A 21,174-nucleotide genomic window follows, 5' to 3' on the forward strand; every position below is an offset into this window, starting at 1 on the left:
CAGCCTTACGACACAATGACTGATTCTTACGTCAAAAGTTCACAGCCTTTCCACCATAGAAATTAAAAAAGTGGTCCGATCCACATCACAATGATAATCACTCTGTGCTGCCCACTGGCCACCATAGCTGACATCTAGTCTGCTAGGCTAAAAATCACATTCCCCCTGAGAGAGATATTGACTAACAGGTCAATATGAGATACAGCGTGCAAATTAAGGCATGGGTGGAAATTAATGGCAATTTCAAAAATAGCTCAATGCTTTTGAGTAGCTGTTAGATTTATCTGGAGGGGAAAAGGCTACAGGCACATTCTTTGGTGATCAACAGATTGTTGCACTGGGAGGAAAGCATTTATGTCTCTCTATGGCAGCGTGCTCCTACAGTTCAGAGTTTATAGAGTTTATAACTTACTTTCCCAAGCTGGCTAATAATTAGTTATACCAAAGGAATTATATCAGAGAGAGCGGGGGGGTCATCAGCATAAATCTAGCTTTAAGTCAAACTAAAAGTGCCAGGATGATACTGAAAATGACCAACTCTTTGGATGCAGCGAGTGCACTTTGTCTCTACTTGAGCTTCAAATGGCACCCTATTCTCTGGTCCAAAGTAGTGCACTAAAGAGGGAATATAGCAACCTATTCCCTGGTCCAAAGTAGTGCACTAAAAAGGGAAAATAGCAACCTATTCCCTAGTATGGGCCCTGGTCCAAAGTAGTGCACTAAAGAGGGAATATAGCAACCTATTCCCTGGTATGGGCCCTGGTCCAAAGTAGTGCACTAAAGAGGGAATATGGCAACCTATTCCCTAGTATGGGTCCTGGTCCAAAGTAGTGCACTAAAGAGGGAATATAGCAACCTATTCCCTGGTATGGGCCCTGGTTCAAAGTAGTGCACTAAAGAGGGAATATGGCAACCTATTCCCTAGTATGGGTCCTGGTCCAAAGTAGTGCACTAAAGAGGGAATATAGCAACCTATTCCCTGGTATGGGCCCTGGTTCAAAGTAGTGCACTAAAGAGGGAATATAGCAACCTATTCCCTGGTATGGGCCCTGGTCCAAAGTAGTGCACTAAAAAGGGAAAATAGCAACCTATTCCCTAGTATGGGCCCTGGTCCAAAGTAGTGCACTAAAGAGGGAATATAATGGCATTTGGTACATAACCAATGTCTCCAAGCCAATGATGTATGCTCCAACCTCAGCTGGGAACTTGGGTGAGTGGGTAAGGTTGCAAAGTACTGGGAAAAATACCAAATATAGACAAATACATTTAGCAAAAAACATTGTAAAACATGGTTTCATCATGGCACATTACATAGACATTTTAGTCATCTAGCAGACTCTCTGATCCACTACAGTAGTGAGTCATCTAGCAGACTCTCTGATCCACTACAGTAGTGAGTCATCTAGCAGACTCTCTGATCCACTACAGTAGTGAGTCATCTAGCAGACTCTCTGATCCACTACAGTAGTGAGTCATCTAGCAGACTCTCTGATCCACTACAGTAGTGAGTCATCTAGCAGACTCTCTGATCCACTACAGTAGTGAGTCATCTAGCAGACTCTCTGATCCACTACAGTAGTGAGTCATCTAGCAGACTCTCTGATCCACTACAGTAGTGAGTCATCTAGCAGACTCTCTGATCCACTACAGTAGTGAGTCATCTAGCGGACTCTCTGATCCACTACAGTAGTGAGTCATCTAGCGGACTCTCTGATCCACTACAGTAGTGAGTCATCTAGCAGACTCTCTGATTCACTACAGTAGTGAGTCATCTAGCAGACTCTCTGATCCACTACATTTTTACATTTTACATTTTAGTCATTTAGCAGACGCTCTTATCCAGAGCGACTTACAGTAGTGAGTCATTTAGCAGACTCTCTGATCCAGAGCCACTACAGTAGTGAGTCATCTAGCAGACTCTCTGATCCACTACAGTAGTGAGTCATCTAGCGGACTCTCTGATCCACTACAGTAGTGAGTCATCTAGCGGACTCTCTGATCCACTACAGTAGTGAGTCATCTAGCAGACTCTCTGATTCACTACAGTAGTGAGTCATCTAGCAGACTCTCTGATCCACTACATTTTTACATTTTAGTCATTTAGCAGACGCTCTTATCCAGAGCGACTTACAGTAGTGAGTCATTTAGCAGACTCTCTGATCCAGAGCCACTACAGTAGTGAGTCATCTAGCAGACTCTCTGATTCACTACAGTAGTGAGTCATCTAGCAGACTCTCTGATCCACTACATTTTTACATTTTACATTTGAGTCATTTAGCAGACTCTCTGATCCAGAGCCACTTACAGTAGTGAGTCATTTAGCAGACTCTCTGATCCAGAGCCACTTACAGTAGTGAGTCATCTAGCAGAATCTCTGATCCACTACAGTAGTGAGTCATCTAGCAGACTCTCTGATCCAGAGCCACTTACAGTAGTGAGTCATTTAACAGACTCTCTGATCCAGAGCCACTTACAGTAGTGAGTCATTTAGCAGACTCTCTGATCCAGAGCCACTACAGTAGTGAGTCATTTAGCAGACTCTCTGATCCATTACAGTAGTGAGTCATTTAGCAGACTCTCTGATCCATTACAGTAGTGAGTCATTTAGCAGACTCTCTGATCCAGAGCCACTTACAGTAGTGAGTCATCTAGCAGACTCTCTGATCCACTACATTTTTACATTTTACATTTTAGTCATTTAGCAGACGCTCTTATCCAGAGCGACTTACAGTAGTGAGTCATTTAGCAGACTCTCTGATCCAGAGCCACTACAGTAGTGAGTCATCTAGCAGACTCTCTGATCCACTACAGTAGTGAGTCATCTAGCGGACTCTCTGATCCACTACAGTAGTGAGTCATCTAGCGGACTCTCTGATCCACTACAGTAGTGAGTCATCTAGCAGACTCTCTGATTCACTACAGTAGTGAGTCATCTAGCAGACTCTCTGATCCACTACATTTTTACATTTTAGTCATTTAGCAGACGCTCTTATCCAGAGCGACTTACAGTAGTGAGTCATTTAGCAGACTCTCTGATCCAGAGCCACTACAGTAGTGAGTCATCTAGCAGACTCTCTGATTCACTACAGTAGTGAGTCATCTAGCAGACTCTCTGATCCACTACATTTTTACATTTTACATTTTAGTCATTTAGCAGACTCTCTTATCCAGAGCCACTTACAGTAGTGAGTCATTTAGCAGACTCTCTGATCCAGAGCCACTTACAGTAGTGAGTCATCTAGCAGAATCTCTGATCCACTACAGTAGTGAGTCATCTAGCAGACTCTCTGATCCAGAGCCACTTACAGTAGTGAGTCATTTAACAGACTCTCTGATCCAGAGCCACTTACAGTAGTGAGTCATTTAGCAGACTCTCTGATCCAGAGCCACTACAGTAGTGAGTCATTTAGCAGACTCTCTGATCCATTACAGTAGTGAGTCATTTAGCAGACTCTCTGATCCATTACAGTAGTGAGTCATTTAGCAGACTCTCTGATCCAGAGCCACTTACAGTAGTGAGTCATTTAGCAGACTCTCTGATCCAGAGCCACTTACAGTAGTGAGTCATCTAGCAGACTCTCTGATCCAGAGCCACTTACAGTAGTGAGTCATCTAGCAGACTCTCTGATCCAGAGCCACTTACAGTAGTGAGTCATTTAGCAGACTCTGATCCAGAGCCACTTACAGTAGTGAGTCATTTAGCAGACTCTCTGATCCAGAGCCACTTACAGTAGTGAGTCATTTAACAGACTCTCTGATCCAGAGCCACTTACAGTAGTGAGTCATCTAGCAGACTCTCTGATCCAGAGCCACTTACAGTAGTGAGTCATTTAACAGACTCTCTGATCCAGAGCCACTTACAGTAGTGAGTCATTTAGCAGACTCTCTGATCCACTACAGTAGTGAGTCATTTAGCAGACTCTCTGATCCACTACAGTAGTGAGTCATTTAGCAGACTCTCTGATCCACTACAGTAGTGAGTCATTTAGCAGACTCTCTGATCCACTACAGTAGTGAGTCATTTAGCAGACTCTCTGATCCACTACAGTAGTGAGTCATTTAGCAGACTCTCTGATCCACTACAGTAGTGAGTCATTTAGCAGACTCTCTGATCCACTACAGTAGTGAGTCATTTAGCAGACTCTCTGATCCAGAGCCACTTACAGTAGTGAGTCATTTAGCAGACTCTCTGATCCAGAGCCACTTACAGTAGTGAGTCATTTAGCAGACTCTCTGATCCAGAGCCACTTATAGTAGTGAGTCATTTAACAGACTCTGATCCACTACAGTAGTGAGTCATTTAACAGACTCTCTGATCCAGAGCCACTACAGTAGTGAGGGCATACATTTTCATACTTTATTTTTCTCATCGTGCTGGTCCACCTTGGGAATCGAACCCACAACCTTGGCGTTAAAAGCGTCATGCTCCAAACACTGACAGCAAATCATAGCATATTCCACTAAATGAGCAGAATTAGGATATATTATAATCTCTGTAGCCAGTGTATCTTTTAAACAACAAATCCCCCTATTTCAAGTAGAGTAATATAGTCTACCCTTATGAGCCACAATCCGTGGGTTATACAAACAGACTTATCAAGTTATACACCCATTGCCAATTGACTCAACTAATCTTTTGTCAGTCACCAAGACTCGAGTCACCCATTCCCAGTTGTACGAGGGCAATTCCACGGTAACTTAAAATGTATCCCAAATAAAAAACATTTCAAAAGTTTAACAAACCATACAACTCGACGCACAAGGACTAACAATTTACACGAAACATTTTACAAAAAAACATTGACTGGAAGAACAATGCAGATAAAAATGTTTTGTTTCCAAACTTTGTTTGTGACATTTTCCTTTTTTTTTTTAAAGGGACGTCAACTATGACATGACACATTGAATTAAAACAAACATCTGTCTCTCTTTTGCTTATTGAACTACAGTAAATGAAGTGGATTTACACCAGGTAACAACTGCGGAAACGGAATTACATCATTGCTTCCCTGATCTGTACTACACAGACATGCATAATGATGGACATGAATGTCATTCTCTTCATGATGATGTAGCCTAAATAGGTACAATAAAGGCAGGAACATTTAATATGCTCCTTTGCATATTTGGGTACTATTCTACAAACTGGCGATTATTTTAACTTCTTACGGATCAAATCCCGGGTTCGATTTGACAACATCCGGTGAAATGGCAGAGCGCGAAATTCAAAAAAGAATATTAGATATATTTAACTTTCATACAAGTGCAATACACCAAATTAAACCTTAACTTCTTGTTAATCTAGCCAGTGTGTCAGATTTCAAAAAGGCTTTACGGCGAAAGCAAACCATGCTATTATCTGAGGACAGCACCCCATCAAACAAACACAGACAATCATATTTCATCCCGCCAGGCGCGACACGAAAGTCAGAAATAACGATATAATTCATGCCTTACCTTTGAAGAGCTTCTTCTGTTGGCACTCCAATATGTCCCATAAACATCACAAACGGTCCTTTTATTTGATTAATTCCGTCGTTATATCCCCAAAATGTCAATTTATTTGGCGCGTTTGATTCAGAAAAACACTGGTTCCAACTCGCCCAGCATGACTACAAAATACCTAATAAGTTACCTGTAAACTTTCTCCAAACATTTCAAACAACTTTCCAAATCCAACTTTAAGTATTTTAAAACGTAAATATTCAAAAAATTTAAGACGGGATAAACTGTGTTCAATAGAGGATAAAATGACAGGGGAGCGAGCTTCAGGTTACGCGCCCCAAACAAAAGAGTACACTTGGCTATCCACTCAGAAAGGAAAGGGCTACTTCTTCACTACTCAAAGGAAAAACATCTGAGTAGCAGGCCGGACCAGACCAAACCTGAACCAATCATAGACGACCGGACCAAACCTGAACCAATCATAGACAACGGGACCATACCTGAACCAATCATAGACAACGGGACCATACCTGAACCAATCATAGACGTTAGAGATATACATCATTCTCTTCCAAGGCGATTGGATACGCATCTAAGATACATGGCCTCTGATACGATACAGGAACGATACATTGAGTTAGAAACAATTCGGTGTGATTCCGTTTCATTAGAGGGAGAAAAGAAAAATCGATGAGATTCGGTTCAATGCACTATTTTTCTTCTCGTATTAACATTCATTTTCCATTCTAAATTCAAATCTGCTGCAGTTGGAGGCCTGAGCTGATTTCTCTCTGTGTGCGTGTACATGATTTATACGGCGTATGTACACTGAGTGTACAAAACATTAGGAACACTTTCCTAAAATTTAGTTGCACCCTCTTTTGCCCTCAGAATGCAGTCTCCTCTGAACAGTTGATGTTGAGATGTGTGTGTGTGTGTGTGTGTGTGTTACTTGAACTCTGAAGCATTTATTTGGGCAGCAATTTCTGAGGCTGGTAACGTTAATGAACCAAATACGTCTATCTTCTGTATACCACTCTTACCTTGTCACAACACAACTGATTGGCTCAAACACATGACGGAAAGGAATTCCACAAACTAACTATTAACAAGGCACACCTATTAATTGAAATGCATTCCAGGTGACTACCTCATGAAGCTGGTTGAGAGAAGGTCAAGCGCGTGCAAAGCTGTCATCAAGGAAAAGGGTGGCTACTTTGAAGAATCTATTTTGATTTGTAAAAATGTTTTGCTTACTACATGATTCCATGTGTTATTTCATAGTTTTGATGTCTTCACTATTATTCTACAATGTAGAAAATTGGTCAAAATAAAGAAAAACCCTTGAATGAGTAAGTGTGTCCAAACTTTTGACTGGCAAAGCAAAGACACTGGACAGAGGACCTCTGCCTAGAAGGCCAGCATCCCGGAGTCGCCTCTTCACTGTTGACGTTGAGACTGGTACTACTTAATGAAGCTGCCAGTTGAGGACTTGTGAGGCGTCTGTTTCTCAAACTAGACACTCTAATGTACTTGTTTACGCTGTTCTGTGAAGGCAGTAGTACACAGCTTTGTACGAGATCTTCAGTTTCTTGGTAATTTCTCACATGGAATAGCCTTCATTTCTCAGAACAAGAATAGACTGACGAGTTTCAGAAGAAAGGTCTTTGTTTTTGGCCGTTTTGAGCCTGTAATCGAACCTGTAATCGAAATGCTGATGCTCCAGATACTCAACTGGTCTAAAGGCCAGTTTTATTGCTTCTTTAATCAGAAGAACAGTTTTCAGCTGAACTAACATAATTGCAAAAGGGTTTTCTAATGATCAATTAGTATTTTAAAATGATAAAGTTGGATTAGCTAACAACGTGCCATTGGAACACAGGAGTGATGGTTGCTGATAATGGGCCTCTGTAAGCCTATGTAGATATTCCATAAAAAAATCTGCTCTTTCCAGCTACAATAGTCATTTACAACATTAACAATGCCTACACTGTATTTCTGATCCATTTGACGTTATTTTAAATGGACAATTTTTTTGTTGCTTTTCTTTCAAAAACAAGGACATTTCTAAGTGAACCCAAACTTTTGTACGGTAGCGTACATAAAATAAAAAATATTAATCAAATTGTATTAGTCACATGCGCCAAATACAACCTTACAGTGAAATGCTTACTTATGAGCCCCTAACCAACAATGTCGTTTAATATATATATATATGAAATACGAATAAGAATGAAAAGTAACGAGCAATTAAATAGCAGCAGTAAAATAACAATAGCGAAACTATATACAGAGGGGTTCCGGTACAGAGTCAATGTGCGGAGGCACCTGTTAGTCGAGGTAATTGAGGTAATATGTAGATGTAGGGTAGAGTTACTATGCGTAGATGATAACAACAGAGAGTAGCAGAGGCGTAAAAGAGGGGGGGGGGGGGCAATGCAAATAGTCTGGGTAGCCATTGGATTAGGTGTTCAGGAGTCTTATGGCTTGGAGGTAGAAGCTGTTTAGAAGCCTCTTGGACCTAGGATGTTTCAAAACATTCTGTTTGTAAGCTTTTAAAGACATTCTATGGAACTTCGGCGACTAGTATTTTTTTTACCTCCCGTTTTGGGCTGGATTTGTCAAGGTGTAGTTTATACATGCATAATCTTTGAGCAGAAATACCATTTTACCTCAATTACCCACGAAATCTCTAGTTTAAAAGCGACCGTTTACTGGAAGCTGTGAGGTGCCATTTTTCCTACATTTTCCTCCCACTTGGACCAACCCCGAGGCAATCCAAGTTCCAGCCAATGCGCTTCATCCCCTCGCCATTTGAGTGACAGCTAGCAAGAGGCACACACAACAGAGTGGTGCACATACTGTCTCTGCACACATGACAGAGTACCCACTTTTCAGAGACCACTTTTGGCTCGTGAGCTCTACTTTCAGAAGTACTGGCTAAAAAGTATACAAAAAGTACCGGAGAATCTCTTTAAATTATATCAATCTCAACTGTTAATATTTTCCAGGGATGAAGACATGGATGTCTCATGGTATGTTGGGGTATGCAAAATGGGTCAACATTTGAGCACCTCTTATCTCCTGAATATTTTGGCATTCAGGTCCAAAAAGTAACTTTGACCACATCTACCATGGGAAAATATGTATGGAAAGGTTTGTTCAAATCAAATATGGGTGCGGTCAAAAAGAGATTGAAATCAGATTTAACGACCCCATATAGAAATAGCAGCCTACTGAAAGAACATCTGCCCAGAACACATTCACTTCATTGTTTCTTCATAGACTGTCCATGACTCTAATATCTCACAATATCTGTCCATAATAACCATGAGGATCTGACACTGCTTTGCCCGACTATATTAGAATAAAAACTGCATGCCACGACGGTCGGTGTCGGCGCAATGGATATGAAATATACCCTAGCCTACAATTAAGAGGTACGAAGCAAATTTACGACCTCAGAGTCCATCCCAAACATCACAAAGCTACAAAGTTATTTTTAGAGAAGCAGAAATTCACACCACTCTGCTGCTCAATTAAGCATTAACATTATCTAGAAGACACGACTGAAGTAGCTACAGATGTAGGATCTTAATTTGATCACTTTTGTTGGGGGGGGGGGGGGCAGGAAGCCTAGCAGTTAAAAGCGTTGGGCCAGTAACCAAAAGGTCACTGGTTTGAGAATCCTAGAGCCGACTGTCGATGTGCCCTTGAGCAAGGCACTTAACCCGAATTGCTCCTGTAAGATGATCTAGATAAGAGCGTCTGCTAAATGACTCAAATGTCAACATAAAACATTTCGCTGAGAATTTTCCTACGCCGCAGGAAATGCAAATGAGCTGTGTGATTTACATACATTCACAGAAAACACACAGTTATAGCACTTTTCACGTAGTCTACTTTTGGCCAGCTAATAGCCTAACCATTGATCAAGCAACTTCATGGACTAAACTTTAAAGTGTTGCTTTGACAATATAGGTCCAATTAAGATCCTACATCTGTACATATATAATAAAACAGTCTCTCAACCTGATCATTGTGGCATCCTCGTCTGACAAGTCCCAGCTCTTATGACCAGAGAAGTACAGTAGCATCCAGCAGTAAGAATAGCCCGTTTTCACCACTCTTCTGTCAGTACAGCACTAGCCGTGCCGTGCTGTGGTAGTCCATACTCTTAGTCCTATAGGACACTGAGTGGCACTCAGTTTAACAGACCATCCAATGCTCAGCGTTCAAAAAGGGGAGGGATTAAAGCCTTGTATTTCTGTGACATAACAAACTGTCTTCCTTCCTGTACAGCCGGTTTCAGTCTACCTCCAGTAAATTCCCCACTCCAACACTCTAACCCACATTAAAAAAAAATGGTATAGTATACTATGGTATAAATACTTTAGTATTCACCCGTGTTTTTGCGGACTAAAGTGTGCAAAAACACCACAGTCAATACTGTAGCATTTACAGTTAACGATAGTATAAATACTATAGTATTAACTGTAGTATTTACTGTAGTATTTACAGTTAACTATAGTATGACTACTATAGTATTAACTGTAGTATTCACTGTAGTATTTACAGTAGTATTTACAGTTAACTATAGTATAACTACTATAGTTTTAACTGTAGTATTCACTGTAGTATTTACAGTCAACTATAGTATAAATACTATAGTATTAACTGTAGTATTCACTGTAGTATTTACAGTCAACTATAGTATAACTACTATAGTATTAACTGTAGTATTCACTGTAGTATTTACAGTTAACTATAGTATAAATACTATAGTATTAACTGTAGTATTCACAGTAGTATTTACAGCTAACTATAGTATAACTACTATAGTATTAACTGTAGTATTCACTGTAGTATTTACAGTTAACTATAGTATAAATACTATAGTATTAACTGTAGTATTCACAGTAGTATTTACAGCTAACTATAGTATAAATACTATAGTATTAACTGTAGTATTCACTGTAGTATTTACAGTTGACTATAGTATAAATAATGTAGTAAAATAAAACTGCTGTACATACTACTATATTAATTAATGGAGGGTTTTTGCAGATTGTAGTATTTTCTATAATGTTTTTGTTTTATTATCTTTGACGTAGAAGTGGAGGCTTTCTCTGAGGAATCCTGCTGGAGAAATAGTCAAATGAGCACATTTTCAATAACCTGTAGGTAGGAAGGACTGGGGTCTGAACGTGGTTCTGCAGATATTATTAATTACTATAGTATTCCAGAGAGGGATTTCAAGAGACGTGAACCCTCTAAGCCTCTTTAGTGTGGCGACAGTCCTGTTTGCAGCCAGGCCAGGGACAGACCCAGGGACAGGGACAGACCCATGTACAGACCCAGGGACAGACCCAGGGCCAGACCCAGGGCCAGACCCAGGGCCAGACCCAGGGCCAGACCCAGGGCCAGACACAGGGACAGACACAGGGACATACACAGGGACATACACAGGGACAGACCCAGGGACAGACCCAGGGACAGACCCAGGGACAGACCCAGGGACAGACCCAGGGACAGACCCAGGGACAAGGCTGGGGGGATATTAGACTTCTCTGTCACCACCATACTCCACAATTATCACCTGACTGATCTGCTGCCGACTGGACATTGAGCTAATCATAACTGATGGCCATCTAGGAATTAGGGGACAAAGTGTGAATCCAGGCTAACGCCATTCACACTGACTAGGGATGGGCACGATTACTTGACTATTCAAACGGGCGGCAGGTGTGGTTAGTAGTGGTTAGAGCGTTGGGCTACTGAACACAACTTCACACTGGTCACTGATATTCACAATATTACTGAATACAACTTCATACTGGTCACTGATATTCACACTATTACTGAATACAACTTCACACTGGTCACTGATATTCACACTATTACTACACAACTTCACACTGGTCACTGATATTCACACTATTACTGAATACAACTTCACACTGGTCACTGATATTCACACCATTACTGAACACAACTTCACACTGGTCACTGATATTCACACTATTACTGAACACAACTTCACACTGGTCACTGATATTCACACTATTACTGAATACAACTTCACACTGGTCACTGATATTCACACTATTACTGAATACAACTTCATACTGGTCACTGATATTCACACTATTACTGAACACAACTTCACACTGGTCACTGATATTCACACTATTACTGAATACAACTTCACACTGGTCACTGATATTCACACCATTACTGAACACAACTTCACACTGGTCACTGATATTCACACTATTACTGAACACAACTTCACACTGGTCACTGATATTCACACTATTACTGAATACAACTTCACACTGGTCACTGATATTCACACTATTACTGAACACAACTTCATACTGGTCACTGATATTCACACTATTACTGAACACAACTTCACACTGGTCACTGATATTCACACTATTACTGAATACAACTTCATACTGGTCACTGATATTCACACTATTACTGAATACAACTTCACACTGGTCACTGATATTCACACTATTACTGAACACAACTTCATACTGGTCACTGATATTCACACTATTACTGAACACAACTTCACACTGGTCACTGATATTCACACTATTACTGAATACAACTTCATACTGGTCACTGATATTCACACCATTACTGAATACAACTTCATACTGGTCACTGATATTCACACTATTACTGAATACAACTTCACACTGGTCACTGATATTCACACTATTACTGAACACAACTTCATACTGGTCACTGATATTCACACTATTACTGAATACAACTTCACACTGGTCACTGATATTCACACTATTACTGAACACAACTTCATACTGGTCACTGATATTCACACTATTACTGAATACAACTTCACACTGGTCACTGATATTCACACTATTACTGAATACAACTTCACACTGGTCACTGATATTCACACTATTACTGAACACAACTTCACACTGGTCACTGATATTCACACTATTACTGAATACAACTTCACACCGGTCACTGATATTCACACCATTACTAAATACAACACATATTGAATTAACTTCACACTGTATATTATAATACTCCATAGAATGTCTGATTTGCTCATATTTGCAAAGGCCTACCTGTGATTTAGATGGAGGAAAGGGAGGAAGGAATGTACTGTACAAGCATGATGATCTGCAAGTCATTGTGGCAGTAAGGTGATAACACTGCATAAAAACTGAACTCTTCAGTAAACAGACCGACACACTCTCCCTCCCTCAAAACACACACATCACTCTCTCCCACAAGCACACTGCTCCCAACTTAAAAAATGTTAGGTACAAAACTGAATTGAAGGAGCACCAGAAATATATTTTTGTATAGTATATATATATAAAATCTAATGCAACATTGTTTCTTGAGCTGAAATAAACCATCCCATAAATGTTCCTTCCGCACAAAAACTTTAAATGTTGTGCACAAATTTGTTTACATATCTGTTCGTCAGCATTTCTCAGTTCTAAAGATACTCCGTCCATCTGACAGGTGTGGCATATCAAGAAGCTGATTAAACAGCATGATCATTACACAGGTGCACCTTGTGCTGGGGACAATAAAAGGCCACTAAAATGTGCAGTTTTTGTCACACAACAATGCAACAGATGTCTCAAGTTGAGAGAGCGTGCAAATGGCATACTGACTGCAGTAATGTCCACCAGATCTGTTGCCAGAGAATTTAATGTTCATTTCTCTACCATAAGCCGCCACCAATGGTGTTTTAGAGAATTTGGCAATATGTCCAACTGGCCTCACCACCGCTGACCACATGTAACCATGCCAGACCAGGACCTCCACATCTGAATCACACCTATATGAATCAGACCTATATGAATCCTACCATTGATATAGTTTAATCTTCCATTAAGGCTTATATGAATCACACCCATATGAATCACACACATATGAATCACACCTATATGAATCCTACCTTTGAAACACACCTATTTGAATCACACCCATATGAATCACACCTATATGAATCACACCTATATGAATCACACCCATATGAATCACATCTATATGAATCCTACCTTTGAAACACACCTCATGAGTAGCATACCCTTTTCCTTTCTTCCTGGGCCAATCAAATTAGCCTTGACCTATCAAATCAAATCAAATTAGCCTAGACCTATTGTTAGGTTAGCAGGTTTTTAGCTAGGTAACGTGACTGAACAACGTTGTTTATCAAACCAATAATTAGCAACCCTGGATTAGTTTAAAACAGCCCGCAACAGTTTGTGAAATTATATCAAATCTGTGCAAAAAATATATAATTTTAATCACACAAGGAAAAACAGTAGTGCTGGTAAAATTGGTATTTGCTGTAAAGCTGCAAGCATGCAAGTCACTGTGCTGTGCTCTATTTGTCCTCTCTGGTACTCAGAGGCTGCGTGACAGTAAACTTGTAAAAGCCTACTCAGACTGGTCCTCTGTTTTATGAAATTATACAAATGCATCAACTTTGCTCACCCGGCATGCTGCTCCAATGTAACATCTAATCTAACAACAGAAGACTCCTCAGGGACTGCACACCCACCCGCCCTCATGGCTAATTTAGAATTGTTTTATTTTACCATTATTTAACTAGGCAAGTCAGTTAAGAACAAATTATTATTTACAATGACAGCCTAGGCACAGTGGGTTAACTGTGACCTAAGTGACCGAGCGTGGTATGATCGCCGGTTCCAGTATCTCAGAAACGTCCGGCTTCCTGGGCTTTTTACAAACAACAGTGTCAAAGGGTTTACCAAGAATGGTGCGACAAACAAAAGAACATCTAGCCAGACTCTCCATCTCACAGGCACAAACATGACTCGCATTACCATGGTAACCTCCTGCCCTTAAAGATCGTCTCATCTGTGATATTTTTGTTAAAAGACTCAGGTCACAAAAAAAATGAAATGAAACAATACAGCATATTACTTCTTACTAGTTATACACCTATGTTTTAGAAATACTACAAAGCATGTTCGTCCATTTCTTGTGTTTGTTGGTGTAATGTTAACGGGAAAACATCTGAGTGGCTGGTAGATTAGCTACAGTGGCTGGTGTCCCATAAAGTTAATTTTAGGCTCTGCAGCCAGCCCTGATAAACAGCCACAGAAACAGCCAACCAGAACTGATAAATCAGATAACTGACAGGCCCTGACCTTAACCACCACAGCAAACAGAGCTCTCTCTGTGTGTGTGTGTGTGTGTGTGTGTGTGTGTGTGTGTGTGTGTGCGTGCGTGATTGAAAGGCGCCAACAGCATCTCTTCAGCTATCATGGTGGTTTTCCAGCCCATATAAAAACACCATGGCTCAAACACTGCTTCCGCTTGACCAGTCAGTCTGTCTTCACCCTGCTTCTGCTTGACCAGTCAGTCTGTCTTCACCCTGCTTCTGCTTGACCAGTCAGTCTGTCTTCACCCTGCTTCAGCTTGACCAGTCAGTCTGTCTTCACCCTGCTTCAGCTTGACCAGTCAGTCTGTCTTCACCCTGCTTCCGCTTGACCAGTCAGTCTGTCTTCACCCTGCTTCTGCTTGACCAGTCAGTCTGTCTTCACCCTGCTTCAGCTTGACCAGTCAGTCTGTCTTCACCCTGCTTCAGCTTGACCAGTCAGTCTGTCGTCACCCTGCTTCCGCTTGACCAGTCAGTCTGTCTTCACCCTGCTTCCGTTTGACCAGTCAGTCTGTCTTCACACTGCTTCCGCTTGACCAGTCAGTTGGTCTTCAACGGCTTCGTCCCAAATGGAGCTCTGGTCAAAAGAAGTGCACTACATAGGGAATAGGGTGCAATATGGGAGGGATCCATGATGTGCCTACATTGGTCGTGTGTGTCGACTCGTGGTAAAGCCATTCCAGAATATGCAGAGTCGGGAGACCGGACGAGAAAAAACAGCTTCTGATTTGTGCAATGAGCCCTCCTAAGCAACTACACCACAATCCTGTACTCTTCCCCACAAACTGCTAGTGACTTTATTTCCAAGCCTCTGTGTGTGTGTGTCTTCCCATCGACAGTTAGAGCAACTACAATAGAGTTTCATCACACACTTTCTGACTAATTCATATTTATGCTGCCATCTGGGCGGCAGGTAGCCTAGCAGTTAGAGAGGAGAGACAGCAACTGAAGGGTTGCCAGTTCGAATCCCGCATCCGAAGGGGAAAAAATATTGTGGGAAATGAGCTGGAACCGGAGGGTTGCTGGTATCAAATCCTAGGCACTAAACCGCCCACAACAACCCCCCCCCCCCCCCCCTCCACAACCTATAGATGTATGTGTCTTTCAGAGGGGTTGGGTTAAAGGAGGAAGTCAAAATTCAGGTTGGGCCTTGTGTGCAAATGTCCAATAAAGTGGCTAATTAATCTTAATCTCACTAGCACAGCATTACAGCAGGCATGTGTTCACTACTACCACAGATATCCTAATAAATGAAGGGAATCATTGCATGTTTCAACTGAAATGATTTAAAATGGATACAGTATTGGGGATTACCTGGGGATTATTGCCAAGGTGTGTGTGTGGCCGTTTCTCTATCAGGCTGATACAGAGAGAGACTCATCCATGCTTTTATTACAAACAGGCTTGACTACTGTAATGCTCTCATGTCTGGTCTACCCAATAAAGCCATTGGTCAACTGCAAAACACACATGGGTACCTACAAAGACCAGACAGAGAGCACACATTAAACAGGTTTTAAGGTTTCTGCACTGGCTGCTTGTGAGATTTGGAATTAACTTTAGGATTATTCTATTGATTATCCAATACATGTCAGACATGCTTTTAAGTTCTGTACCGAGTAGGTCCCTCAGGTCCTCTGGCCTTTTAACTATCCCAAAGCCTAGGACCAAGAGGCATGGAGAGGCAGCCTTTAGTTACCATTTACCCTTTATTTAACTAGGCAAGTCAGTTAGGAACAACTTCTTATTTACAATGACGACCTACCGGGGAACAGTGGGTTAACTGCCTTGTTCAGGTGTAGAAAGACAGATTTTTACCTTGTCAGCTCTGGGATTCAATCCAGCAACCTTTTGGTTACTGGCCCAACTAGGTTACCTGCCGCCCCTAACCACTAGGCTACACGACCATTTCTATACCACTGTCAGCTTCAGTACACAAGGGAGGTCACCCAGAAGGGGGATATTGCTGCACAGTCGGGTCTAGAAGCATTTCGCTACACTCGCAATAACATCTGCTAACCATGTGTATGTGACCAATACCATTTTTTTTTGTATTTGGAAAGTGGCTCTGGATGGAAAAAGACACATTCGACAACAGGTGACACGAATGTTAATTGATGAGGCACGGCCCAGCGGGGAGGCAGGCAACAACCCTAGGTCTGTGGTGATGTTGAGAGAGGGCTGGGGTGGGCTAGAGGCTTGAAGCCTGGAGGTGCTGACATGGGCAGAGGGGATGGGAATTCTCTGGATGTCTGTCAGTCAGCCTCGCCTGCCAGTTTACAAGAGTTCCTAATGACACTGATGCTGCTATTGTCTTTCTCTCTCATTAAAATGTAAGAGGAGCAAGTAAGTAAACAACGGAACATATGAATCCATGTTCAGGCAGAGGTCCACCTGACTTGCCAGTCATTTTCAAGGGCAGAGTATGACGGGCCACTGTATAACACTGATGATACTAGAGAACAGATACTGGACATGACAAGAGCAGTTAGCTATTTAACGTTACTGCCGTCTATAGTTAGCTAACGTTATAACAATCACGGTTCATGTTTATAATTATGCTAACATTAGCTAGCCATCACAGACATTGCAGTAACAACAACCAAACATTGCAAAGATCTTTAGATTGTAAGTAGCTAGCTGATACCATTGTTCGTGGATCATCTGACGTTAGCTAGATAACTAAACAACGTTAGTCACATAGCTAGCTAGCCTTGTTACCAAAATATGTATGTTAATAAACCAATATTTTAGATTAGCTCAGCCAGATAGCTAGCAAACCAACGTTTATGGCAATGCAAGCTTCACAGCTAGTTAGTTACACATTAAACCAACGTTAGCAAACGTTGTTTACTTACCAGGTTTTGTGAATCCTCAGTTTAACAGATGGAAGCAAATCGGTGAAATCCCAGATAGGGGTCTGTCTTGTTTGCCTTCCTGAATGAAGTTGTCGTTCCCGAAATAAAATTACCTAGCAGCTAACGTGTAGCCTGTGTTGCTGCAGTTTAACTAGACGCTAGACTAGCAAGCTAACGATAACTAACTTTAGCTAGATCTGGGTAACTAACGTTAATGTAGCTAGATATAATGTACTTGCAACCTGAGACCAAGTCTCCAGCTAACTGTTAGTTAGCTAGCTAACGGTACTCTGGTTAACCCTTAGCTAACGTTAGCTAGCTACGATAGCGTAGCTAAATGTCGGAGTAAACACACGTTAACTAGGTCATTTACTGTACTAGCTAGCTAACATTCGCTTGGCTAGCTAGTTAGAAGCCAGTTCGCTTCTGGCATTGTTGTTTCCCCCTGGGTTAGCACAATAGCTAGCTAATTTGGGTTCTTCAATTTAGCCAACAATATATGTGTCCCTCTCCCGTCTAAAACCACAACTCAACCCAACAATAATGTCAGCCCGTAAAATCGACCATCATCATCACCCTCATAACATTACTGCGCTACCACTAGCTATCTACAAAATGTTTTATGTGGCTTAAGTGAAAGTTGGCAACCAGTAGCTAATGCTATACAATTGTGAATCAGTTTGTAACCCAAGAAATGATGTAAAAAATTCAAAATGTTTGGACACTGACAGTTGCGCTCGGATAATTTCACGAAGCGCTGTTGCCACCTAGCGACAGTGCTGGGTGGTGAACCTCGCAACTTCCGGTTGCCTTTTTTGAATCATTAGTTTCTAAATAAACGTGTTGTAGCTAAATCCGCTCCAGCACAGTTTATAAAAAACCTTTACTTATTCAAGCCATTTTTCTTATTCTAAAGAACACACACGCACACAATTTAAAATAAAAAGTGACTGGTCAGGGTCATGTCAGGATGAGCCTGCAGGAAAGGTACCATGTGAGGGAGGAGGTCTTCCCTGTAAACCACAGCGTTGAGATTTCCTGCAATGACAATAAACTCAGTCCAATGATGCTGTCACCCTCGATCCCGCTCCAGAGTACAGGCCTCGGTGTAACGCGCATTCCTTCGACGATAAACACGAATCCGACCATCACCCCATGTGAGACAAAACCGCGATATTTTTGTATATAAGTGTACATTAGCAGGTCAATTCATATGTATGTACAGGAGTAATATTCATTGTTCAGTGTATTGCTAGTGTAACGGATGTGAAATGGCTAGCTAGTTAGCGGGTACGCGCTAGTAGCGTTTCAATCAGTTACGTCACTTGCTCTGAAACCTATTAGTAGTGTTGCCCCGCCGCGGCTTTTGTGGCGCGATGGGTAACGACGCTTCGTGGGTGTCAGTTGTTGATGTGTGCAGAGGGTCCCTGGTTCGCGCCCGTGTCGGGGCGAGGGGACGGTTTAAAGTTATACTGTTACACTAGCAGATATGAGTAGGGCCAGATTAATATATCATAGACCCAGGAGCTTTGTTTTTTTTAAAGACACTTAATGTTGGTGTTTCCATAATTTTGGCAGATACCTGTATGTGCTTGTGATAACTTAATCCACAGTTATTTTTTGTACTATTGATCTTCTGTTGTTAAATTATGTTCTCTCTGATTTGAGTCGTCTGGCTCCTGTGGTTGGATAATAAAAAAATAAAAATAAACGTGTTAACATTTTTTTAAACCTGAGCAGTCACTTTTATATTTTATTTTAAATGTAACCATTATTTAACTAGGCAAGTCAGTTAAGAACAAATTCGTATTTACAATGACAGCCTACATGTGCCAAACGCAGATGATGCTTGGCCAATTGTGCGCTGCCCTATGAAACTACCAATCAAGACCAGTTTACACTGAACAAAAATATAAATGCATCACGCAACAATTTCAAATATTTTACTGAGTTACAGATCATATATGGAAATCAGTCAATTTAAATAAATTCATTAGGCCCTAATCTATGGATTTCACATGACGGAATACAGATATGCCTCTTTTGGTCACAGATACCTTAAAAAAAAAAAAAGTAGGGTCGTGGATCAGAAAACCAGTCAATATCTGGTGTGACCACCATTTGCCTCATGCAGCGCGACACATCTCCTATGCACAGATTTGATCAGGATGTTGATTGTGGCCTGTGGAATGTTGTCCCACTCCTCTTCTATTGCTGTGTGAAGTTGCTGGATATTGGTGGAAACTTTTAGTTTTTTAGCTGTACAGAGAAAACAGAGCATCCCGAAAAGCTGCTGTGTTGTAACCAGGTCAAAAATCCAGACCTATGTGTAACAGTATAACTTTAAACCGTCCCCTCGCCCCGACACGGGCGCGAACCAGGGACCCTCTACACACATCAACAACAGTCACCCACGAAGCGTCGTTACCCATCGCTCCACAAAAGCCACGGCCCTTGCAGAGCAAGGGGCAACACTACTTCTAGGTTTCAGAGCAAGTGACGTAACTGAAATGCTAGTAGCGCGTACCCGCTAACTAGCTAGCCATTTCACATCCGTTACACTCACCCCCCTTTCAACCTCCTCCTTTTTCCGCAGCAACCAGTGATCCGGGTCAACAGCATCAATGTAACAGTATAACTTTAAACCGTCTCCTCGCCCCGACACGGGCGCGAACCAGGGACCCTCTGCACACATCAACAACGGTCGCCCACGAAGCATCGTTACCCATCGCTCCACAAAGGCCACGGCCCTTGCAGAGCAAGGGGCAACACTACTTCTAGGTTTCAGAGCAAGTGACGTAACTGATTGAAATGCTAGTAGCGCGTACCCGCTAACTAGCTAGCCATTTCACATCCGTTACATATGGATCGCAATGCTCCCAGGTAGGGAAATAGAGCGTGGGAGAAGAGCCCTGTGACTTCAGGCTATTCAGCGTGGGAGAAGAGCCCTGTGACTTCAGGCTATTCAGCGTGGGAGAAGAGCCCTGTGACTTCAGGCTATTCAGCGTGGGAGAAGAGCCCTGTGACTTCAGGCTATTCAGCGTGGGAGAAGAGCCCTGTGACTTCAAGCTATTCAGTGTGGGAGAAGAGCCCTGTGACTTCAGGCTATTCAGCGTGGGAGAAGAGCCCTGTGACTTCAGGCTATTCAGCGTGGGAGAAGAGCCCTGTGACTTCAGGCTATTCAGCGTGGGAGAAGAGCCCTGTGACTTCAAGCTATTCAGTGTGGGAGAAGAGCCCTGTGACTTCAGGCTATTCAGCGTGGGAGAAGAGCCCTGTGACTTCAGGCTATTCAGTGTGGGAGAAGAGCCCTGTGACTTCAGGCTATTCAGCGTGGGAGAAGAGCCCTGTGACTTCAGGCTATTCAGCGTGGGAGAAGAGCCCCGTGGCTTCAGGCTATTCAGCGTGGGAGAAGAGCCCCGTGGCTTCAGGCTATTCAGCGTGGGAGAAGATCCCCGTGGCTTCAGGCTATTCAGCGTGGGAGAAGAGCCCTGTGACTTCAGGCTATTCAGCGTGGGAGAAGAGCCCTGTGACTTCAGGCTATTCAGCGTGGGAGAAGAGCCCTGTGACTTCAGGCTATTCAGCGTGGGAGAAGAGCCCTGTGACTTCAGGCTATTCGGCGTGGGAGAAGAGCCCCGTGGCTTCAGGCTATTCGGCGTCCACAGCCCA

General features: G+C 42.1%; 1 protein-coding gene across 1 annotated transcript in view; it reads right to left on the reverse strand.

The window, feature by feature from the left end:
• The window catches only part of LOC120058146 (inositol hexakisphosphate kinase 1-like), a 127,919-nt gene extending 109,710 nt beyond the window's left edge, over window positions 1-18,209 (reverse strand). The window contains exon 1 of the mRNA XM_039006623.1: window positions 17,509-18,209. The gene's annotated coding sequence lies outside the window, so the exon portion shown is untranslated. The remainder of the gene's footprint in view (window positions 1-17,508) is intronic.
• Window positions 18,210-21,174: the final 2,965 nt, after the last annotated feature.

Source organism: Salvelinus namaycush, chromosome 2, assembly GCF_016432855.1.
Source record: "Salvelinus namaycush isolate Seneca chromosome 2, SaNama_1.0, whole genome shotgun sequence".
Classification (NCBI taxonomy): domain Eukaryota; kingdom Metazoa; phylum Chordata; class Actinopteri; order Salmoniformes; family Salmonidae; genus Salvelinus; species Salvelinus namaycush.